At 52.6% G+C, this 22,921-nt stretch overlaps 1 long non-coding RNA gene across 1 annotated transcript; it reads left to right on the forward strand.

The window, feature by feature from the left end:
• The first annotated feature begins 13,615 nt into the window (after positions 1-13,615).
• On the forward strand, positions 13,616-14,666 carry LOC132084848 (uncharacterized). Its single transcript, XR_009420107.1, has 3 exons — positions 13,616-13,697; positions 14,282-14,389; positions 14,476-14,666. It is a non-coding gene; the product is annotated as an uncharacterized LOC132084848 (long non-coding RNA).
• The last annotated feature ends 8,255 nt before the right edge of the window (positions 14,667-22,921 follow it).

Consider the following 22,921-nt stretch of genomic DNA (forward strand, 5'->3'; position numbering starts at 1 on the left):
TTTGCTATTAACTTGTGGTCTTGGTCCCTGGCTTTTTCGTACTTTCTTACTTTGGCAGTACTTTTGAAATCTGCCACTGGCTAGTTCTCAATGCCAATAGAGATGACTGTAAAGGCTGCTTCAATTTTGTTAGGCTACCTGCTGCAGTGGTCAGTTTATTCATCAGTATTTTTTAATCAATTCCATTTAAAACTGTTAATCTTCTCCTTAATATCTCAGTTAGATCTTTTCTTATTCTGCTCTGGAGATATAGTTGTCTTTGTAACTTTGTTGTCTAGCCTTCAAAGGATGTTTTTAGGAAGGAGGAGCAGGCTGGTTGGATTTTTGAGATGTTAATTTGCATTAGCAACTCAACACTTTTGAGAGACCATTCTGGATTGAATAATAGTTGTTGTTCTCTTACATTCTTAACTACGTAGGGGTCTATTTCATACACTTTAGGTTCAAGTTTGGGTTGAGTCTGAACTATTTGAGTCCTAGTATGGGTTATATAAGGCCCTGCTGTTGTAAAAAGTGCAGTGTCTACTTTGAATTCAAATGAAAGTCTGATAGCAACTCGAGCTCAAAGGCAGGTCACTTCTACAGGCTGTATTAAGGTGAAATTACACCAACAGTCCGATTGACTTAGGTTATCACAAACTTCCTGGTGTTCATATACACCAGGAGAGGTTGAGTCACTAATTGCATCTGGTCTCTCATAAGCCGTGTTATTGATGACCCAGCACCTTACTTTGATTTCTTCTCCTCTGATTCTTTGAAGTGCCCACGGTTCTCATTCCTGCCATTCTTACTCCTCATATACCCGATTCCTGTGGATTACTACAGTAGATACGTTTGAATCTTTTATCTCAGGAAGTTCTTTCATGGTTCCAGTATACTGATTAAAAGCCTGGGACCAAGGCCATTCCCCATTGCTTTGGATAGAGGTACTCTCTAGTTCTGAAACTTCAGTTATAATTACATACAAAACAATTCTGTAAACTAAAGTATGAACTACCCCCGACTGCAATATACTCATTTTGCCTGAGTAAGTTTTAGTCTCAGTTCATTGTCTTCTGGTGTCCCTCTCCAAGGGACTTCTAGGGCTTTGTTCACTCGAGAGTGATGGATCCAGGCATTCTGCTCTTTGATTTTGATTGCAGTGAAGGTGGTGAGAATTACTTGCAGCGTTCTCTCCCACTGTGGTTCCAAAGTCTTCTCTGTAAGAGACTTAACATATACATCATCCCCAGGTTATCTAACTCCTTGCTCCGAGTTTCAGCCGCATGTTTCTCAATTTGTTTGAGTTATTTGCTTAAAGCCACCGTGTAGGTGGCCAGTGTTATCACCCTAATGTGGGTGGACCTTCCTTTTGTATTCCATATGGTCTTCTATAAGGCATTTCAAAAGGATTCAGCATTCTTTTAGCTCAAGGTTTAGTTTGAATTCGCAGTAGTGCCAGTGGAAGAGCTTGGGGCTAGGGTAGATGAACTTCTTGCCCCAGTCTTACAATCTGCTGCTTAATCAAATGATTCATTTTCTGTACCTGGCTGCTTGATTGGGGCGGTATGGAGTGTGAAGTTCCTAATCTATGCCTAGGTGGCTACTAATCTGTTGCACTGCTTTGGAAATGAAATATGATTCTCTATCTGAGGATATTGTGGCTGGAACTCTGAAGCGTGGTATTATTTCTTGTAACAATACTCTAGGCATCTCTTGAGCTTTGACAGTTCTAGTGGGGAATGTTTCTGGCCACCTTGAAAATGTATCTATCAATACGAGTAAATAATGATAGACTCTATTACCTCTCTGCAGGTAGTCACTGTCTATTTTGCATGTTGCTTTCCACTGCAATGTAGCTGCTCCCGTCAGTGAACCAGGTGTCTGCATCGTCCAAAGGAGTGTCCTTTAAGTCTGTGCGGCTGGAGAAGGTAGCTTCAATGGTCTCTAGGCAATCATGGTGTACTGCTTTTCTTTGATTCTACTGAGAAAAGAAGCTGGGTTGACAATATTAGTCACCACTATCTCTACATCATCTTGCTCTACTACGATGGCCTGGTATTTCAGAAACCTCTGCGGGGAAAGCCAGTGGCCACCCTTTACTTCCAGTACTGCGGACACTGTGTGGGACACTAGCACAGTCATTTGTGTCCTAGGGTAGACTTGGGTGCCTCTTGAATATTCAGCACAACTGCTGCTACACCTCTGGGGCAACCTGGCCATCCTTTGGCGGTTGCATCTAGTTGCTTAGAGAAGTATGCCCTTTGGTATGGACCCAAGTCCTGTACCAGTATTCCTAGGGCAATTCCTTGCATGGAAAAATAGAAAGAATGGTTTACTTACATCTGGAAGTCACAAAGCTGGAGCTGACATGAGGGCACTCTTAGGTGGTGAAAGGCCCGTGTGACTCCTTTTGTCCACTGGAGATCTCTGTTTCCATCAGCAATAACAGCATAGAGGGGTCTGACGAGCAGTCTGTAATTATAAACCCATAGCTGGCACCACCTTGCCATGCTTAAGAAGGTTTGGAGTGCCTTTGTTGTCTGGGGTTTTGGGGTTTGGCATATGGCTTCCATGCCTTAAAGTCTGCTGCTCAGCACTCACTTCTTTCTCCAGGTAGATTACTTTCTGTTTCACTACCTGTGCCTTTTTCTTTGATATCTGTATCCTTGGAGTCCTAGGAAATACAAAAGGCTTACCATCCAGGCTTCCCTTGTCCAAGTGGTGACTAGAAGGTCATCTATGTACTGCAACAGCCTCCTTTCCTCTTGTGGAGCTTCCCGGGTCTCAGGGTCTTTGCAAGCTGTTCTCCAATCGGAGTGGGGAATTTTTGAAGCTTTCGGGCACATGGACCATGTGAGCTGTGTTTGAATGCAAAAATTTTCTGGCTGGCTTTGTGGATAGGGAGGCAAAAGAAGGCATCTCTTAGGCCTAAAACAGTGAACCAGGTTAGCTCAGGTGCTAAACAAGTTAGTAAAGTATATGGATTTGCTACCACAGGGTATAAATTCTGTGTTATCTTATTGACAGCCCTCAATCCAGTACTATCAATTATTGGGCCGATTCCTTCCCTATCTTCCTTTTGAGGGTACTGCTCAATTCTCACTGGTTGTGTTCTTTCCTTAAGCTTGATTACTATGTGGGGGCATTTTTCACCGTCCCTGGTACAGCAGAGGCCCATACCCTTGAAAACACTTATTTACTTATTCTAATATCTCTTTACTAATGTCTTTCTTAATTTCAATGGCTGTTAATGTTAAGCCTAACATCTTTATATCATTTGCCTCCAGAGTAATCTTTCTCATTTAAGACTGTTTAGCGAATTGAGCAAATTGTACAAAAGCTTCTAAGTACATATAGTACACATGTTACTTTAAAGGTTTGCAAAAGTATTCCTTCTCAGACTGGCCAGTTGTTCCCCACACTACAGCATAAACATTCTCCACAGGTACTAAAGCTTTATTTAAAACTGAATATATGGCCCTTGCGTTGACTAAAATTCTACCCTTTTCTTTCTTCTGATCTCATTGCCCCCTCTAACAGGGGTCTGTTACCTCCTGGTTCTGGATGAAATTGAACTGCCAGGAGGGGGATGGGTTCGAGTGGGTATACTTTTGGAGCCTACGTCTTCTTCCCTTTTGGGGAGGTCATCTTTATCCTTCCTCCCTTACCTTGGGAGGAGCCTTTAAAAAATCATATGTAGTCATTTTATGAACTGTAATCGCTTTGCGTTTCAGCATGATAATCTTTGTCTGACTTCATACATTGCTATCTTATGCTGCATGCTGAACAACAGGTTTGATTTGCTTTCTCTTTGCCTTGTTTTCCTTTTCAAGGGCCAAGACCAGAAGACGGTCTGATCTCACAGTCTCTTTGCCATTCTGGGTGGTTTCTTAAAACAAAAACACATATCAGCATACAAAACCCCATCCCATTTACCTTCCTATTTTAAAACAGTTTAACTGCAATGAAATATTATAAATCTTTTTATTTTCTGAGCTGCTCCTACTGGCAGCCTTCTCCCAGTCAGCCCTCCTAAAAGGGGCTAATTTTGGAACCTCTTTGCTCTGGTCAGTTCTCATTATCTCTTTCTCCTTGCCCTATCTCACTTCCACCCAAACTTCTCTTTACAAAGCTTCACAGTAGTTTCTTAGTCTTCCTCCCACTCTCCCACAAACAGCTCCAGGTAGCAGGTATCAGATGTGATTTCTCATACACGAGCTTTAAGATCTTAGGGTTTGAATCACCTTGATCAGAAAACTTTAATTTAGACTTAGGGCATGTGCCCTGACGCGTGTTAGAACAGCAATACCAGCGTCTCCCACAAACTCTGCACTGCAATAATACTAACGCAGCGTGACAGCCTCTTGATCCACCAAAGGCTCTCAGGAATTGCCGGCAGAGGCAGGTTATTCCGTTTATTACAGAGAACTCTAAATCCCCTACGGCAGGCTGCTCCCAGTCCAGACTTACTATAGTACCAGCTGAAGTCTACAAACTCTTTCATCTCTTCTATCTAAACTCTGTTTTACAAAATATCAGTCTTTTCTAGTTCTCTCCTTGCACAATCTAATTAAGCACTGTGTCTACTTACCCTCGTTTTACTGCCTTGCAAAAAGGCTGTGCTTGTCACAGCAGAAACTATGATATGCCCACAGACACAGACACAGACACACGCACCGCCCCCCCCCCCCCCCAAATCTCAAATTCACTAGAGCCAAGGCTTGAATTGCTGTGGAGGGGAGAATTCTTGAATTCCTTTAATTTGCTTTACCATAGTTAAACATAAATCACCATACCATAGTTCTTCTGTGTAAAATGCTACCCTTGTTTCAAACAAAATCTTAAAATCTCCACAAGCACCACTATATAATTCGAGAATCAAATTGCCACAATGCAGTGGAAGAAAATCACCACACAAAATCACTGGGAAAGGGCATATCTCTCAAAGTGCCCACTTTTCTCAACACAACACAGCATACGATAATGCAGCATTTACTCCCATCAGTTTTCCCTGGACACAATCAAAATAACAGCACACAGTCCAGAGATTAAGTCCAAACATCCAGGGCAAAGGAACTCTCTGAGCTCGTACTCATGGTTAAAATATACCAAATCTACACAAATCACTGCATTTAAACACAATAAATACTGTCACTGATGTTCCTCCACTCGTTCCGCTTCTCTGCAGGGCAGTACCCCCCCCACACCCTGCTGCAGCTGGCATCCCCTGCCTCACTCAGCTGCTCAAACATGGGTAGTACTCACACCCCCGCGCCATGGGTGACCTCACTTGTTTGCTTTCTCTTTCACATACCACACACTCACACAATTACAGACACATTCACATTAACCACACAATGCATTAACCATATAATGATACAGTCTCTGACACATATACGCACATAGAGATTCATTCGACTCACCCCCAGGGTCGCTCGCGGTCCACCCTATCAGACAGTGAACCCTTGTCTCTAATCCAGCTGCTCCATCAACTGCATCCATAGGCTGAGAATCCAGACGTCTCTGAGTGATTTACTCCCTAGCTCTCTTTTCCCCTGGGGGCTGTTCAGTACATACCGGATCTGCTGCAGGCCAGCAGGTCCTTGTCTGTCCTCACAGGAGGCAAATCAAGACGAGCAGAGCCCCACCAAGAAAAAAAACCCTAGGGTGAGCCTTGGAGGTCTGTCTATCTCCCCTGCCCCTGCAGGGACAGAGAAGTCCCATCTAGGGTGCCATAATGATTTGCGGAGAAAAGAAAAAGTACCCCACAACTTTGTAAAAGTTGTAAAGCTCGGTATGTTTCTTACAGCGCTGGACGCATGCGGAGATTGGTCTCCTCAAAAAAAGGCATGTGGACCTCTGAGAACTTAAGGTCTCTGTTTATCTCTTTCTCAAATACATATGCATACAGTTTCACAATAGGTTAATACATATTCATTTTTATGGGTTTTGCATGACATTTGCCTCTAGTTCCTTTTTATCTGAAAGAATTCCGAGATCAGGTTGCCTTGCCCTTACAGCAGTCCCTGTCTCTCTCTATCATCTTCTGTCTCCCTGCCTTTATCTCTGTCCTTCACTGAAGTAACTTCACTGAACTTAGGCCTTGCATCTGGCTAAATAACTATGGCTTCTAATCACAGACTTAACTCAAACATGTAGATTTCACCTAAATTAAAATGGATATCTATCGTGGAAAATTTTCACTTTGCCTCACAGCACTGTTGTTTTTTGTGGCAGTTATAACTGCGGCCAGCAGGGGGCGCTGCAGGGAGCAATCCCGGCCAGCAGGGGGCGCCCCGGTGCAGTTCCATTCCCTCGGGGGCCATGGCGGCCTCGGACGGGAGGCAGGAGGGGAAATCGCTCCTTGTGCAAACTCATGGGCACCAATCGGTCACGGCACCACCACCAGCAGGTTGGATCCCAGCGCCCACTGGCAGCGTAGCAGTGTCCCGGGCTCAGGCACACGCCCTGCACAACACCCACGACTGCTCTCCATGATCCTAAATGGAAGGAAGGCAGGGCTCAAGGCCAGACAGGTCTCAGGTCCACAGCAGCACCTCTGGTGGCTTTATGCCACAATTTCTGCAAAACCTCACCCCTTCAGTCAGGTGAGGAGTGGAGCAGCTTTGGGGACACCTGGAATCTACACAGGGTCACTCCCCACAGCCCCACCATGGCTGTGGCCAGAGCCCCTGCTCAATATTTCCAAACTTTTCAATCCTTTCTGCTGGCCATGGCCTGAAGCCAAGCATTCTTTCCATGAGGTTCCAGAAGGCTGCAGGTTTAGTTCAAGAAAGAGGGTCCTGGTCACGTTGTTGAGCTGAGTGCAGTAGTTTTGTGGTTCTCTCGGTACCTTACAAAGAGGAACAAATGAACAATTGCTGCATTTCCAGACTGGTTCCCTCTCAGCTGCCACTGCATGGGCGGTTTCCAGCCAGCCCTGCTCTGAAAACCAAGGAGAGTCTCTCAAAAGAGCCACTCCTTGGGCTCCCTTTGGAGTTTGTGCTTCTTGCAGGGCTGAGCAAACCACAGGCAGGCCTTTTTCCCCCATAGAATTCTCACCTCTGCAGCAGCTCCACAGCATAAGAGTCTCTTAGAATCTGTCTGGAGTCATACCCAGTCTGCCAGCAACTTATGGGGGCTGTGCTGGGCCCTAGGTCACACCAAAATCTGAGGCATTGAGAGAAGGAGTTGAGACCCATGGGTCCATCCAGGCACAACCCATCCCTGGCACTCCTATTCCCCTGGAAACCAAATTATAGGAGTCCGATTCCTTAGGTCCCACCATGCCTGGGACTCCCATCATAGTCCTCAAATTCCCCAGAATCTCCATGGCCCAGGACCCCATTTCAAGGAACCCTCTCCCATTCATTAAAACATTTGAAATCTCCCTTTCCCCACAACTTTGATTCTCCCAGGACCCTCATTCCTACGGGACCCCTCATTTCCCTGGTATCCTCATCCCATGACCCCAAATCTCTGGAATCCCATATTGCCCTGGGACTCCCATCCCTGAGTCCCCTCAGCCCAGGGGAACCTCATTATCATGGCAACCCCATCCCTGGTGACTCCCCCTCTTCAGGATCTCCATTCCCAGGGACCCCATCCCTGGGACTCCCTATTCCCCTGAATATGAATCCCTGGCTCCCTAAAGCCACTGAGCCCCCCACACCTGGGAACCCCATGTCCCGCTGTGTCACATCCAACCTTGTCCCCATCCTGTTCCCATGACCACAGACTGTGCCCAGCTTGTGGCTACCCTGCCCCCACCAAGGGCCACCTACACATGAGGGTGAGACCTGACCTCGCTTCCTTCCCCTTTGGCCAAAGAGCCACCCCCCAGGGGACAGCCACCCCCAGCAGCGAGTGACAGCCAGTGCACATGGCTGGGGACAACGGGATATGGCTGGGAAGGTGGCGCTGCTCCTGTGGGGTGAGTGCCCCATGCATGGGCCTGACACCCTGGGATGTGGAGGGGAGAGGGCACAGGGGGGCTGCAGGGTCCCCTGAGGTCCCCAATGCCAGCAGAGCCAGTTCATGGTCCCCACAGTGGACCTTGGTGGGGCTGGGGATGTAGGATGGCTTTGGGGACAGGAAGAAGGGGCAGGAATTGGGGGATGGGGATGTGGGGACAGGAATGTGGGGACTGGCACCTTTGGGCTTAGGGAGCTCTGGGGATAGGGACAAGGGAACTGGGATGCAGGGACAGAAGGGGACAGGAAGATGGGGCAGGAATTTGGAGATGGGGATGGGATCATGGGGATGGGATCATGAGCTGGTGGGGGTGACCTGGGCCAGCATGTGCTGTGTCCGTGGTGTCCTCGTGCCCGGGGTATCCACAGTGTCCCCATGTTCTGCCTCAGCCAAGGGTGGCCTTGGTGTCCCTGTTCCAAGGTGTCTGTGCCACAGGGATGTGGTCCACAGGTGGCTGTGACACAGACATATTCCCCCTGTCTTTCAAAATCTTTTGGGGTCCACCCACACATATTTTCCCATAAGAACTGCTGTCCCCACGGGGACAGTTTGGGGACAGCCCCCACCCCCTGTGCCCCATGTGTCTCTATCCCCACAGAGGTACCCCCACTGACCACTCTCCCTTCTCCCTTCCAGCCCAGACCATCGGCCTCGCCGGTGCGTCCTCAGGGGAGGCCATGTCCCCACCTCGCTGTCCCCAGCCCAACACTGGTCCTGGCAGTCTGTTTTCCCCTGTCATCCACAGGTTCCCAGACCACCCAGCTCCTGGTGGAGCCCCCCTGGAGGCTGGCGGTGCTGTGGGACCCAGTGACACTGACCTGCCAGTGCTCGGGGATCACCAGTGCCACCACCTGGTACAAGGGCAGGCAGCACTGGGGGCAGGGACATGACAACGTCACTGTCACCGAGAGTAGCACGTACAAGTGTGACAGACCTGGCACAGGGCACAGCTCCCCCGTGAGCATTTTATATGTTGAGAGGATGTTTGGGTGTCTCCAACCTGGACACTGTGGGGACCCTGAGGGTTCTAGGTTGGCTCCTCTGCATGGGTCACCTCCTGTGTGACCAGAGCCCATCCACTGCTCTGGGGACAGCTCAGAGCATCCCAGTGGGGGGGGGGATCCCCTTGTTGGATTTGGGGATCCCTGGTGCTCTGGGTGTGACCCAATGGGGAGTCCTGGTGCCATCAGGTGTGTAAGGACCCCTCTGTCCCCCAGACTCGCTGGTGCTGCAGGTGCCGTTGGGGGCGCTGCTGGAGGGGGACACGGTGACACTGCGCTGCCAGGGTTGGCAGAACCACACGGTCAAATTGATGTCCTTCTACCACGAGGGGAAGAAACTGGAAGGGGCTCGGCGATGGGACCAAGCTGTCCCTGTCACGTTTGCAGCTGAACCACAATGGCCGCTATCGCTGCAGGGGCTGGGTGAGGTCCTGGTTCTGGGAGGTTCAGTGCCGGTGACAGTGACAATGCAGGGTGAGCATCCCAGAGCATCTCAGTGTGTGAGGACTCGTGTTGTAATTGGGGATCTCTGGTGTGCTGCGTTTGACCCAATGCGGGGATCCCCATGAAAATGGGATCCCCAGTGTGACAGGACACCCATGTCCCACAGCCTGGTTGGTGCTGCAGGTGTTGTTGTGGGAGCTGCTAGAGGGGGACATGGTGACACTGCGCTGCCAGCGCTAGCAGGACATGTCGGTCACTGGAATGTGATTCTACAGTGGGAACAAGGAGGTGAGGAGGTCCCTCAATGGGAACGAACTGTCACTGTCCCACCTGCAGCTGCACCACAGCGGTGCTACAGCTTCAGGAGGCTTGGTGGACTCTGAAATGTCACCATGGGCACAGTCGGCACCAGTGAAAGTGACAGTGCATGGTCAGCACGCCCACGGCTGGAACTCCAATCTCCTGACAACCCCAAAAGCCACTTCCCAGCAGATTCAAAGTCAGAGTCCTCACCTCCCCTCTCCTTCCCATAGCTCTTCTCAGTGCCGGTGCTGGAGGGTCTCTCTGAGCCCACCAATGGGTCCCCCCTGACTGTCAGCTGCCTCAGCACCCCCAGCCAACTGTGGCCCCAAGCCCCTCTCCTGCACATGTTCTACCGGGATGGGCAGGTGGTGGGGGTACCGCAGGGGTCCCCCCATCTGCTGGTGCCCGCCGTGGAGGTCTCCCACTTGGGGAATTACAGCTGCCAGGTGCCCTCTGAGGGAGGGGCTGCGCGGAAGAGCAGCGCCCAGCTCTTTGTCACGGTGTGCAGAGAGTGCAGGGATGGGCACGGGGAGCTCCGACAAGCACGCTGGATCCCCTGCTTGGGCACCTCCATGTCCCCCTGATACTTTTTGGGGTCCCTCCACCTCTGCCCTGTGTCCACTCACCCCTCCCTGGTGTGACCCCATCCCCAACATCCCCCATCACACCCATCCCCCCCACCCCTATCCCCCCACACTGGCTGCCAGCCCCTTCCTGTGGCATCAGCCCTGTCTGTGTCCCCACAGTGCCCATGGCCAATACCATCATCGCACCCATACCCCTGTCACACCAGGTGTGTACAGGTGACAACGTGACCCTGCACTGCTCAGTGCAGGTGGGCTCAGCCTGTGTCACCTTCACCTGGCTGCACAACGGGCAGGAGGTGGCCCAGGGCCCCCCTCCTGAACCTCAGGGACATCAATGTGGGACATTTGGGCACCTACCAGTGCATGGCCACCAACCAGCTGGGACAGGATGGGCACCGCGTGTTCCGGGCACTCAGTCATGAGCAGGCCCTGGAGGTGACACCTGGCTCACCCTGGGTCACAGGTGGGGACACACAAGGTTGCTAGGGTGTTCAGGGCCCCTGTAGTTCAGGGTGACCACAGTGTGTCCCCCTCTGTCCCCAGCAGTGGCTGTGAATGTCAGCAGGACCCTCCTGTTCCTGCTCCTGCTCCTGGCTGTCATCGGGGGCTGTCACTGGTGGCACCACTAGGGTGGGTGACAATGGGGGTGATGGGGGTCCTGGAGTGATGGGGAGCTCCAAGAGTGGGGGCAGAAATCAGCAGCACCCAGGGCCCCTTAGCTGGGGGACACTGAGCCTGCAGTGACCTTGGCTGGGGGTCCTGGGGAATTTGGGGCATATTTGGAGAGTCTTGGTTGGGCTCCAGGGCCATCCCTGGCTGGGCTTTGAGGAAATTGTGGTGCACTGGGAGCTCCTGGAGGGTTTGAGAAGCTCCTGTAGGGCTGTGCAGGAAAGTTGGAGGATCTTTGGGGATCCTGGGGGAGTTTGGGAGTGCCCCTCCCTGCCAGGCTTGGGGTTCTGGGGACTTAGAGGGTTGGGGGCACCAGGGGGTTGGGGCCCTGCGGTGGTGCAGAAGTTCCGGGGGCTTCAGGTCCCCCGTGACTAGGAGAGTGTGCTGTGACACTGGGGGCACTGGGGGGAACTGGAGGGTACTGGGGGCCATTGGGGGCATCGTTTCCCCTCAGGGGTCTCTTCTTCCTTTTCACTGCACCCCATGGGGCTCCTCATTCCCCCTACCAGTTTTGAAGGAGCACACAACATTTTTCCATCTTATTGTACTCAAAATTTTTTGGTCAAACTGTGTGAGAAACAAGGCTCACTCTGTAAATTTCTTAAATGGTTAATAAGGGATAAAAGGGTCAGTAAACAGTGTGCTGGGTGCTTGGCAACTGCCAGAGGCACATGGATAACTACAGCAATTCTTCTTACATACCTTTTCATTGTATTGGCGAAATACATACTCAGGAGGGTTATACATATTCAAACATTCTTTCCAGTTCACATGTTCTGGGAATTCTTATGCTTGGTTTGATCTTTGATTAATTTTCATGAAGTACATGCCAAACTGCAGATTAAATTTATATATTTCATGTCCTCACAAGGCTCCCCTGTTCTGTGGTTTGACAGATCTTGATAGCCCAAGAGTCAGTGGTAAGTTCCTCTTTGCATTCTCTTTTTTGATGTTTATTTATTTGATACTTTTCAATGTGTTCTTCTCATACAGATGAGATACTCCACCAGTACCTTAAATGAACAATATCTATTTCAAAAATTATCTGAGTTATTCTCACCATTGTCACTTAGTTACACAAAAAAAAGGCATTAACTACTTATGCAACAGTTAATGTTGCAATGCACATTGTCTCTATCTTGATATTTTGGGAGAGCCTAAACTATAATGTATTTATCACACTAAAATATATGTTCTACACAGGGATTAGGGTAAACAGGCTGACAAATTGTCAAATCAAAAGCAGTGAAAAACTGATTACAATCTGTATTATATCAAAATAATTTGGAAAAACCAATAGAATAGGGAAAGCCAATGACTACATTGTTATTCACAACAGGCAGAATGTGTATTGAAGGGTTTATCTGACTTCTCCTTATCCTGCTCTGATTTTGTCAGCAATAAATTCAATTCATATCTCTAATTCCGAGGCAGTTTTGCCCATGACAGGATTTGATGAGTGATCTCTCCTGGTCCTTGTCTTAACCCAGGAGCCCCTTGCTCAATTTTCTCTCCCCATCGAGGTGTGGAGGGCAGTGAGAGAGCAGCTGTGGTGGGAGCAGGGCATCTGGCCACAGTCCATGCACAGCAAGGCAGGGAGGAGGAGGAGGGTCCAGGTCAGGATGTTGAGCAGATTGCTGTGGGATTTGCAGTTGTTTTGTGGTTCTCTTAGTCCCTTTTCAAGAGGAGCAAATGATCAATTGCTGCATTTCCAGACTGGTTCCCTCACAGCTGCACCTGCAGGGGGGTGTTTCCGGCCAGCCTTGCTCTGAAAACCATCAAAGGCCCTCACAGAGCCACTGCTTGGGCTCCCTTTGGAGTTTGTGCTTCTTGCAGGGCTGAGGAAACCAGAGCCAGGCCTTTTTGTCCCACAGAATTCTCCCCTCTGCAGCAGCTCCACACACCCAGACCCCCTAGGTATCTGTCTGGGGGGACCCCCAGGCAACGAGCACCTTGTGTGGGCTGTGCTGGGCCCTGGGTCACCCCAAAATCTAAGGCAGTCTGGGATGAAGCTCGGACCTATGGGCCCATCCAACCACTGCTCATCCCTGGCACCACCATTCTCCTTGAAATCAAATCATGAGTACTCCATTTCTTATGTCCCCACCCTCTCTGAAACCCATATCCCAGTAGAGATATTCCCCAGGAACTCCATGGCCCAGGAGCCCTCATTCCCAAGGAACCTGCTCCTATTCATTCCATCCTCTGAAATCCTCCTTTCCCCAGGACCTTGATTCTCTCCGGAACCTCCCTTTCCCACGGGAACTCCCATTCCCCCAGCATCCCCATCCCATGACCCCAAATCCCTGGAGCCCACATCTCCCTGGGACTCCCATCCCTGAGTCCCCTCAGCCATGGCAACCCCATCCCCAGTGACTCCTCCTCCTCAGCACCCCCATTTCCAAGGACCACAATTCCTTAGGGACTGTCCATTCCCCTGGACACCCATTTCTGGGACCCCAAACCCCCTGAGCCCCACCCTCCTGGGAACCCCATGTCCCACTGTGTCACATCCAGCTTTGTCCCCAACCTCTCCCCTCCCTGCCCACAGCCTGTGCCCAGCTTGTGGCCACCCTGCCCCCACCAAGGGCCACCTACGCATGACATGACCTCGCTTCCTTCCCCTTTGCCCAAAGAGCCACCACCCAGGGGACAGTCACTCCCGGCAGCGTGTGACAGCCAGTCCACATGGCTGGGGACACCCGGATGGCTGGGAAGGTGGCACTACTCCTGTGAGGTGAGTGCCCCGGGCACAGACATGACACCCCAGGGATGGGGAGGAGAGGGGGCACAGAGTGGCTTAACGGTCCCCTGAGGTCCCCAATGCCAGCAGTGCCAGTCCATGTTACCCACAGTGGACCTGAGTGGGAACAGGGATGGAGGGTGGCTTTGGAGACAGGAACAGGGAGGCAGGAATTTGGGGATGGGGATGTGGGGACAGGAATATGGGGACTGGCACCTTTGGGCTCAGGTAGCTCGGCGGATAGGGAGAAGTGAATGGGAATGCAGGGACTTGAGGGGACAAAAACAGTGAGGATGTGGCCATGGGGATGGGATCATGGGGATGGGATCATGAGCTGGTGGGGGTGACCTGGGCCAGCATGGGCTGTGTCCGTGGTGTCCTCATGTCCAGGGTGTCCACAGTGTCCCCATGTTCTGCCTCAGCCCAGGGTGGCCTCAGTGTCCCTGCTCCCAAGGTGCCTGTACCACATGGACATGCACGGGTGGCTGTGAAGCAGACATGTCCCCCTGCCTCACTAACTCTTTAGGGGAGCACCACCATTCGCTTTCCAACAAGAACCTCTTTCTCCACGGTTACAGTTTGGGGACTGTCCTCACACCCTGTACCCCTGTGCTGCTGTCTCCCTGGTTCCACCCTCACCCAGCCCTGACCCTTCACCCTTCCAGCCCAGACCCTCAGCCTCACTGGTGAGTCTTCGGGGAATGCCTGGCCCACCCCGCTGTCCCCAACCCCGCAATGGCCCTGGCAGACTGGTGTTGCCTGTTACCCACAGGCACCCAGACCACCCAGCTCCTGGTGGAGCCCCCCTGGATGCCAGTGGTGCTGTGGGACTGGGTGACACTGACCTGCCAGGGCTTGGGGAGCGCCGGTGCCACCACCTGGTACAAGGTACAGGCAGCATTTATGGCAGCGACGCAACACTGTCCGTGTCACCAAGAGTGTCAACTACAAGTGTGACAGACCCAGCAGTGGGCTCAGCCTCCCTGTGAGAGTCTCAAACGGTGAGGGGATGTTAGGGTGTCCCCAGGCTGGCACACGCAAGGACCCCGAGGGCTCTGAGTGGGCTTCGCTCCATGGGTCACCTCCTGTGTGACCAGATCCTGTCCCCTGGTCTGGGGACATCCCAGAGCACCTAAGTGTGGGTGGAACTCATTTTGGAATCGGGGAGCCTGGTTCACGGCGTGTGACCAAATGGGGGTGTCCCAGTGCTCTCCCCTGTCGCAGACATTTCTCCACAGAAATCCTTCCTTTCAGATTTCTGTGTCTTCTGGAAGGCAGAGGCCTCAGAAGAGAAGGTAAACAATTGTTATCAGCTGCTGTGGAATGCAATAGGATTCACCTTGATTGGCTCATTTTCTATGTTTATAATTAAGGGCCAATCATCAGTGCAAGCTAGGGGACTGAGTCCCTGGACACAACTTTGTTGTGGGTTCTTTTCTATCTATTCTTAGCTTAGCTAGCAGCTCTGCAAACCTCTCTCTATATTCTATTAGTATAGTAATAATGTATTATATATCATATATTAATAAATCAAGCCTTCTGATCAAGATACAAGATTCACCGTCTCTCTCTCACCAGCAGCGGCCTACACAGGTCGCTGTAATACTCCCCCAGACTGGCTGCTGCTGCAGGTGCCAGCACATGCACTACTGGAGGGGGACATGGTGACACTGCGCTGCCGGGGCTGGCGGGACAGCACGTTTTCCTCGACGTCCTTCCACCGAGAGGAGATGGAACTGGGGGGGTCCTCTGCGGTGGGACCAAGCTGTCCCTGTCCCCTCTGCAGCTGCACCACAGTGGCCACTAAAGGTGCAGGGGCTGGGTGGGATCATGGGGGTGGCAGGAGGCAGCGCCAGTGACAGTGACAGTGCAGGGTGAGCACCCTACAGCCCCCAACCCAACACCCCCACAGCCCCTCCTCAGACACTCGGGTTCTCAAATTCCCCTCTCCTCCCCTTCCCAGAGCTCTTCTCGGTGCCGGTGCTGGGGGGTCCCCCTGAGTCCACCGTCGAGTCCCCCCGACTCTCAGCTGCCTCAGCACCCCCAGCCCCCTGCGGCCCCGAGTCCACCTCCTGCACGTGTTCTACCGGGACGGGCAGGTAGTGGGCGGCCCGCAGGGGTCCCTGCAGCTGCTGGTGCCCGCTATGGGGGACCGCATCTCGAAGCCTGACAGCTCCGAGGGCGGGGCCATGCGGAACAGCAGTGCCCAGCTCTGCATCACGGTGCCCAGTGAGTGTGGGGATTGGCACGGGGAGCGCCCAGAGACCCCCCAGGTCCCCTGGTTGGGAACCTCCATGTCATCCTGAAATATTTCTTTTGTCCTCCCACATCTGCCCTGGGTCCTCTCACCCCTCTGTTGTGTGACCCCATCTCCAACATCCACCACCACACCCATCCCCCCGTCCCTATCCCCTCACATTTGCTGCAAGTCCCTCCCTGTGGCCTCAGCCTGGTCTGTGTCCCTGCTGTGCCCGTGGACAATGCCACCATCACCCCCAGTGTCCTGGAGGTGACACCGCCGAAGACAGGGACACACAGGGACACAGGTGGGGTCACTCAGCGTCACCAGGGAGTGCAGGACCCTTGGGGTGATGGCAGACCCTGATGTGTGCCCCTCTGTTTCTTGCAGTGGCCGCAGGGGTGAGTGGGGCCCTTTTGTTCCTGCTCCTGCTTGTGGGTGTCATTGTGGCCTGGCACTGGAGGAACCGTGTGGGTGGGTGACAATGAGAGGACGGGGGTCAGGGAGAGAGGTGGGAAGGCTCCCAGAGAAGGGGGGCCCTAGGGAGGCACCCACAGCCCCTGAATTGGGCAGGGCTCAGCCCCCAGTGACCCTGGCTCAGAGCCCTGGGAGCTGTTGGAGGCTCCTGCAGGGGTGTTGGGGGTTCTGTCAGGGGTCCCCCTCCATGCCAGGCTCGGGGATCTGGGGGCTCAGGGTGTTGGTGCAAGTGAGGTGGTTCAGGGATAGTTGGGGGGCATCAGGGATACTGGGAGGCCTGGGGAGAATTGTGTGTCTGGTGGTGGTTCAGCATTGCCAAGGGTGGATGGGGGCCCCTGGGTCTCCAAAGTCACACCTCCAGTTTTCCTTTGCAGATGCCAGGAAACACCAGGAAAGGTGAGTGCAGCCTCCAGCCGTGACACACCTTTTACCCAAACCCCCAGCACCTCCCATCCCCTTTCACACACCCCCTTATTCCCACAGGGCCCCACAAGACCCCCTGTCACCCTTGGTGGAGGATCCTCAGGCGACGTACATGGAGCTGCAAAGGCACCCATGGGAACCCAGTGACATCTATGACAATCTACACCAAAAGTTTTGATGCTCTGGGAAGTGGGAAGCACTGGGTGACACTGGGGCTGCTCCCTCCATGGCTCCTGTGGTTGCCCATCCTTCCAAGGGAGGTGGTCATGGCTCAGGGGAAGGCTACACAGGGCACCCTGTGCTCCCCATTTCCTCTCCCTGTACCCCCAAGGGCTCCCCCATCCCTTTCCTTGTACCTGTAGGGGCTCCCCAGCCCCATCCAAGTGCCCAAGTACCCTCAGGGACTGCCCCATTCTCTCCCCACAGTGCTTGCAGTACACCCAGGGCTTCCTCATTCCCCCTCCCACTACCCCTGTCCCATCCCGCTGTAAATGGGGGAGTCGGGGAGGATTCTTGCTGAAAGGTTTCTAAGGTGAAAATGAAGCACAAAAGTGGCAATATTATATCTGAGAACGGTTTATTGATAAAGGAGGGTAAGTGTGGTTACTGAATGTGGAGAGGAGGGAGTAGAAAGGGAAAAGGATAGAGTGAGAAACAGAAGACAGTTGCAGTGCTACCACAAGAAACCCGGGCGCTCTGTGAGCATCAGCTTGGCAGATGGGGTGTGTGTGCTGCATGCCAGGGTGAGCCCACATGGCTTTTGTGAGTGGCTGGGCGTGATTTCCAAGGACGGCACCTGCGTGTCTCTTGCAAGGGCGAGCGATGGCTGTAGGCTGGCTGCTGCGGGCTGGCTGTGGTCTGGTGCTGCGGCACTGCAGGCTCTGGGCTGGCTGCTGCGGGCTGGGGCTGCGGTGGGCAGGTGCAGCAGGCTCGGTGCTGTGGGCAGCATGGGAAACGCGGCAGAGGCGGTGGGTGGGTGCAGGCAGCATCCGCTCCATTGGGGAGCAATGAAGGAACATCCAGGACGAGCAGGAATGAGCTGCCTCATGGAAGCAGCGAAGCAGGGAAGAAAGAGTGCGGACAGGGGAGAAGGACCACTGGGAGGAAAAGGCGGTGTGGGGGCAGTATCAGTGGTATATTTGCCCAACGACTGGGACGAATGATGCATCTGACTCCATCTTTTCAGAAGCCTAATTGATTACTTTATTATACTATATTATTTTATATTATATTACATTACATCTAAACTGAATCTACCAAGCACTCAGCTGCACTCCACTGCACACAATCTCATGACTGTCAGCCAACAGTCCCCACACACACACACACACACACCTGGATTCAATTGGTCAGTGAATCAAAACACTTACACCAGAATCCAATCACCAATTCCCTTCAGGTAAACAATCTTCCACAATGCATTCCACACGTGAACAACACAGGAGCAGAAAATGAGATAAGAATTGTTTGGATCATTCTTTGCTTCACTCACTGCTTCTCCCAGGTTCAGAGAATGTGAATCCCACAGGGGAGGACAGCCAAACTGACACTCTGAGCAAGCCCCTGATCCCTCCAAGAAACCCAAAGCAAAATGCTCCTGTTGTGTCACAGTTTGCTGCTTTTATTTGCAAAATCTCCTCCCACAGCCTGATTTCCTGGGCATGTTTTCAGAGATATTTTTCCTGAGGCATCTGTCCCACCAGCCAGTGGGTGTCACTCACAGCCCGATCACTGAAGCTTTCTCTCCCCTGATCATCTGTTGTGTTCTCTCACCAGGGATGGGGTTCCCAGCACATGGACAACCCACAGAGTCATTTTTCGCCTCATGTGTAGCATATGCTGAGACATAAATCAAAATCAGATTTGATCCTCTTAACCCCAGCATGCTTAGTGGCTCTGCAATCCCCCTCCCAGTGCTCCCACTGAGGTGGCTTACTGGTACCCATCCCAGTTCCAAGGGGGCACAGGACCTGGTTCCCCACTCCTGGGACAAAAATGCAGCTCTTTGGTTAAACTGGCAGAAATGGTGTTTCTTTGTTCAGCTCTGTCAAGGAAGCTGAACAAGGGGGGAACCTCCCTTGGAATGGAAAATACAATCCCCTTCTCTCTGAACTATTATAATTTTTAAAATACAGGGCTTTTAGGTAAAGACGTGGGAACAGAAATAGCAGTTCTTTACTGGCATATATTGACAGAAACAAGTTAATGGAAGTTGACTTTTACTGGATATTATATGAATAGCTATTACATTATTGATTATACTGTTGATTAAATATTGCGATGTTGTTCAGATAGTGAAAAGTATTGTGGAGTGGCTGATGTTGTTGACGTGGCCATCTGAGGGTGGGGCCCAGCCATGGCCCAGCCCCACTGCACAGGGATGGCCATTGCCCAGCCCTGCTCTGCCCAGCCCCAGGTGGCAGCCAGGACTTGAAGGTCAACCCCTGCCCCCTTGGCTTTGATTCTGGCAGCTTTAGAGCTGCTGCAAATGTGAGGATTCTGTGGGAGAAAATGGCCTGCCTGTGGTTTGCTCTGCACTGCAAGAAGCACAAAACCCAAAGGGAGCCCAAGCAGTGGCTCTCTGAGGGCCTTTGATGGTTTTCAGAGCAGGGCTGGCTGGAAATTGCTGCCTGCAGGGGCAGCTGTGTAAGAACCAGTCCTGAAATGCAGCAATTGATCATTTTGTCCCTTGCAGCAAGGGTCTCAGATAGCCCCAAAAACCTTGCATATCCTCCAACAATCTGCACAACAACCTGACCAGGTCCCTCCTCCTTCCTGCTTCAAACCTGCAGCCCTTTAGAATGGCCTGGGACAAGTGCTTGGCTTTTGGCCGTGGCTGCCAGACAAGAGGGAAAAGTGTGAAAATATTGAGCTGTGGCTCTGGCTGCAGCTGTGGTGGGGCTGTGGGGAGTGATCCTGTGTGGATTCCAGGTTTCCCCAAAGCTGCTCCATCCTTGCCCTCCTCACATGAGTGAAAGCCTGAGGGATTGCAGGAATTGTGGTGTAAAGCCACCAGAGGTGCTGCTGTGGACCTGAGATGAGCCTGAGATCAGGCATTGCCTTCCTTCCATTCAGGATCATGGAGAGCGCTCGTGGGTGTTGTGCAGGGTGCGTGCCTGGCCCCAGGACACCGCTACGCTGCCAGTGTGCACTGGGATCCAATCTGCTGCCTTGGCGGCTTCTGCCTGCTGCCAGTGGTGGTGCCGGGACCGATTGGTGGCCGTGAATTTGCAAAAGGAGCGATTTCCCCTCCTGCCTCACGTCCGAGGCCGCCATGGCCCCTGAGGGGATGGAGCTGGACCGGGGCGCCCCCTGCTGGCCCGGAGTGCTCCCTGCAGTGCCCCCTGCTGGCCGGGAGTTCTCTCTCCAGCGCCCCCTGCTGGCCACGGTTATAACTTCCACAAAATGCAACAGCGCTGAGCGGCAGGGAAAGTTCTGGGTTCGTGTTGTTTGTTCTGTTCTGGTTTACAATTTTCCCAGTAAAGAGCTGTTATTGCTTTTCCTAGACTTTGGCCTGGAAGCCAGATCATCTTTGAAACTAAAGAGAGTTTCTGAGATGGGTTTCTTTCCATTCCAGGAACTTTTCCTAGTTTCCTTGGCAGATATTTCTCATTTGTATGAGTTGCCAACTTCTGGGTTCCAATGTGGAGGGGACAGACACCCCAAGAGCAGATAGGGTCAGGTACTTGGCTACGTCATGCTCTGCCTTTTAAGCCAGTTGTGTCACCAAAGGTCCTCCCCCCACTGGAACTTCTGGTAACCTGGCTACTCAGAAGCTGGCTTTTTCAAAGTGTCACACTTTCCCCAGTGTGCCACGGCTAAAATATGGTAGACAGACGGGGCCCTGTCTCACCAAAAGCAAGGTCTGACCCACCCCTGCCACACACAGCTGTTCCAAAATGTCTCCAGACTTCAAATTTTTCCTGTTTCTGACACCCCACCCTGTGCCATGGCCTGATTCCAACCGCCCTGGGAAATGGGGAGGCTCAGGATCATCCTCAGTGCCTTTGTGAGATCCTGGTATCGGGAACATGGCAGAAGAGGTGTTTGTGACAGGGGACAAGAGAATCCAGAGCTGCCTGAAGGCCACTTTGGCCATCAGAGCAAGGAAGGTCCAGGACTCTGACAGATTCCTCTGGTGGAGGAAACGTGATATGGGGGAAGTGTTCGGGGATTGTTCTTTGTTGGTGGCTTTCCCTGGTAATCATTCCTTGTGTGACAATTTGGACTTTGAACCTTGTTGCTGTTGCTGTTGGTTTTGTTCTTTCATTACTGATTCAGGAAATTTTTCTTCTCTCAGACTTTTGGGATCTTTGTGCCCCCATGGGGAGCGGTAGGGAAAAGGGAAGAAGCCCCTTGTTTTTAGTTGCAACCCAAAACTGGAGAATCCCATTCCTAAAGTCCAAGAAAACTGAACAAACACCATCTCTGCCAGTTTAACCAAAAAGCTGAATTTTGGACTAAATAGGAAGGAAATGGGTCCAGTGTCCCCTGGCACTGGGAAGAGCCTGGGAAGCCATGGGCGCATTGGGAGCGCTGTGGGGGGAAAGGGGAGCACTGGGGGCCCTGTGAAGCCCCCCCTGACTCGTGGTCACCCCAGGCAGGATGGGCCACCACGGGAGCCATGGGACAGGGACTCCCAGTGTCCCCAATTGTCACAGCACGTTCCATAGATGTTACTGATGTCCTGCAGTTGCCCATGTGGTCCTGGCAGCTCTGCGTGGGTCACCTGGGGGTCATTTTTGGGGACAGTAAGAGACACCTGGCTTCGGGTGACACCCATGGGTGACATTTCCATGTCTCAACCCATCCCCCATACTCACTCCCTGTTCCCTCATGTCCAGCTCGTCCCCCTCTCCAGGGGATAAGGGGGTTCTGGTGGGCCTTGTGGGGATAAGGGGGGTGTGAAGGGTGTCTGGGGAGGGGGTCAGGCAGAGTCATGGCTGGAACTCTCCACTCACCTGTCCTGGGATTTCCTTAGAGTTGCAAGAAAAAGAGAATGGGGTGATAATGGGGTCCCCTGAGCCCCTACCCCACCTGGGACCTTTAAATGCCCACTGGAGCCCTGAGCCCCCACCAGACACTGATTTTCTACTGGAATCCCAGGCCTCGGCACCCCAAAGCACCCCTGAGGAGCCCCAGAACACCTGAGGCCCCCAGGTACTCCAACCCCCTCCCCAGGAACCCTGAACCCCTGAGCACCCCTAAAACCTCAAGGAACCCCAAGAATGGAATACAGGGAAGCCTCCAAAATGCTTCAGGATCCCTGAAGAGCTCTCAACATCTCTGCACAACTCTGCAATACCTCCCAAAAAGCCCCCAAAAGATCCCAGTGTCACCCCAATATTCCTCAAGGCCCTTCCTGGGACAGCCCAGAACCCTCCAAAATGCCCCCAAACCTGTGAGCACCCCAAGCAGAGGTCACTGTGGGCTCAGCTTCCTCCAGCTCTGGGGCTTTGGGTGGTGCCCCAACGGCCCCTCCAGTGTGTGGGGCTTCCCCCCAATTCCTCTAGGACCTTGTCCCCCCCCATTGTCACCCACCCCAGTGGTGCCACCAGTGACAGCCCCCGGATGACAGCCAGGAGCAGAAGCAGGAACAGGAGGGTCCTGCCGACATTCACAGCCACTGCTGGGGACAGAGGGGACACATTGCGGTCATCCTGAACTGCAGGAGTCCTGACCACCCTGGTGACCCCCTGTGGCCCCAGCTGTGACCCAGGGTGATCCAGGTGTCACCTCCATGGCCAGCTCAATGCTGAGTGCCCAGAACAAGCGGTGCCCGTCCTGTCCCAGCTGGTTGGTGGCCACGCACTGGTAGATGCCCGAATGTCCCACAGCGATGTCCCTGAGCTCCAGGAGGGGACCCTGGGCAACCTCCTGCCCATTTTATAGCCAGGTGAAGGTGACAGGGGCTGAGTCCACCTGCACTGAGCAGCGCAGGGTCACGTTGTCACCTGCATGCAGCTGGTGTTCCGGAGGACCGGGAGTGATGGTGGCATTGGGTACGGGCACTGTGGGGACAGAGACAGGGCTGGCACTGGGCAAGGTGGTATGGGGGTTCCGTGAGTGGGGTCACCCC

The sequence above is a fragment of the Ammospiza nelsoni genome, chromosome 28 (assembly GCF_027579445.1).
Source record: "Ammospiza nelsoni isolate bAmmNel1 chromosome 28, bAmmNel1.pri, whole genome shotgun sequence".
Lineage (NCBI taxonomy): Eukaryota > Metazoa > Chordata > Aves > Passeriformes > Passerellidae > Ammospiza > Ammospiza nelsoni.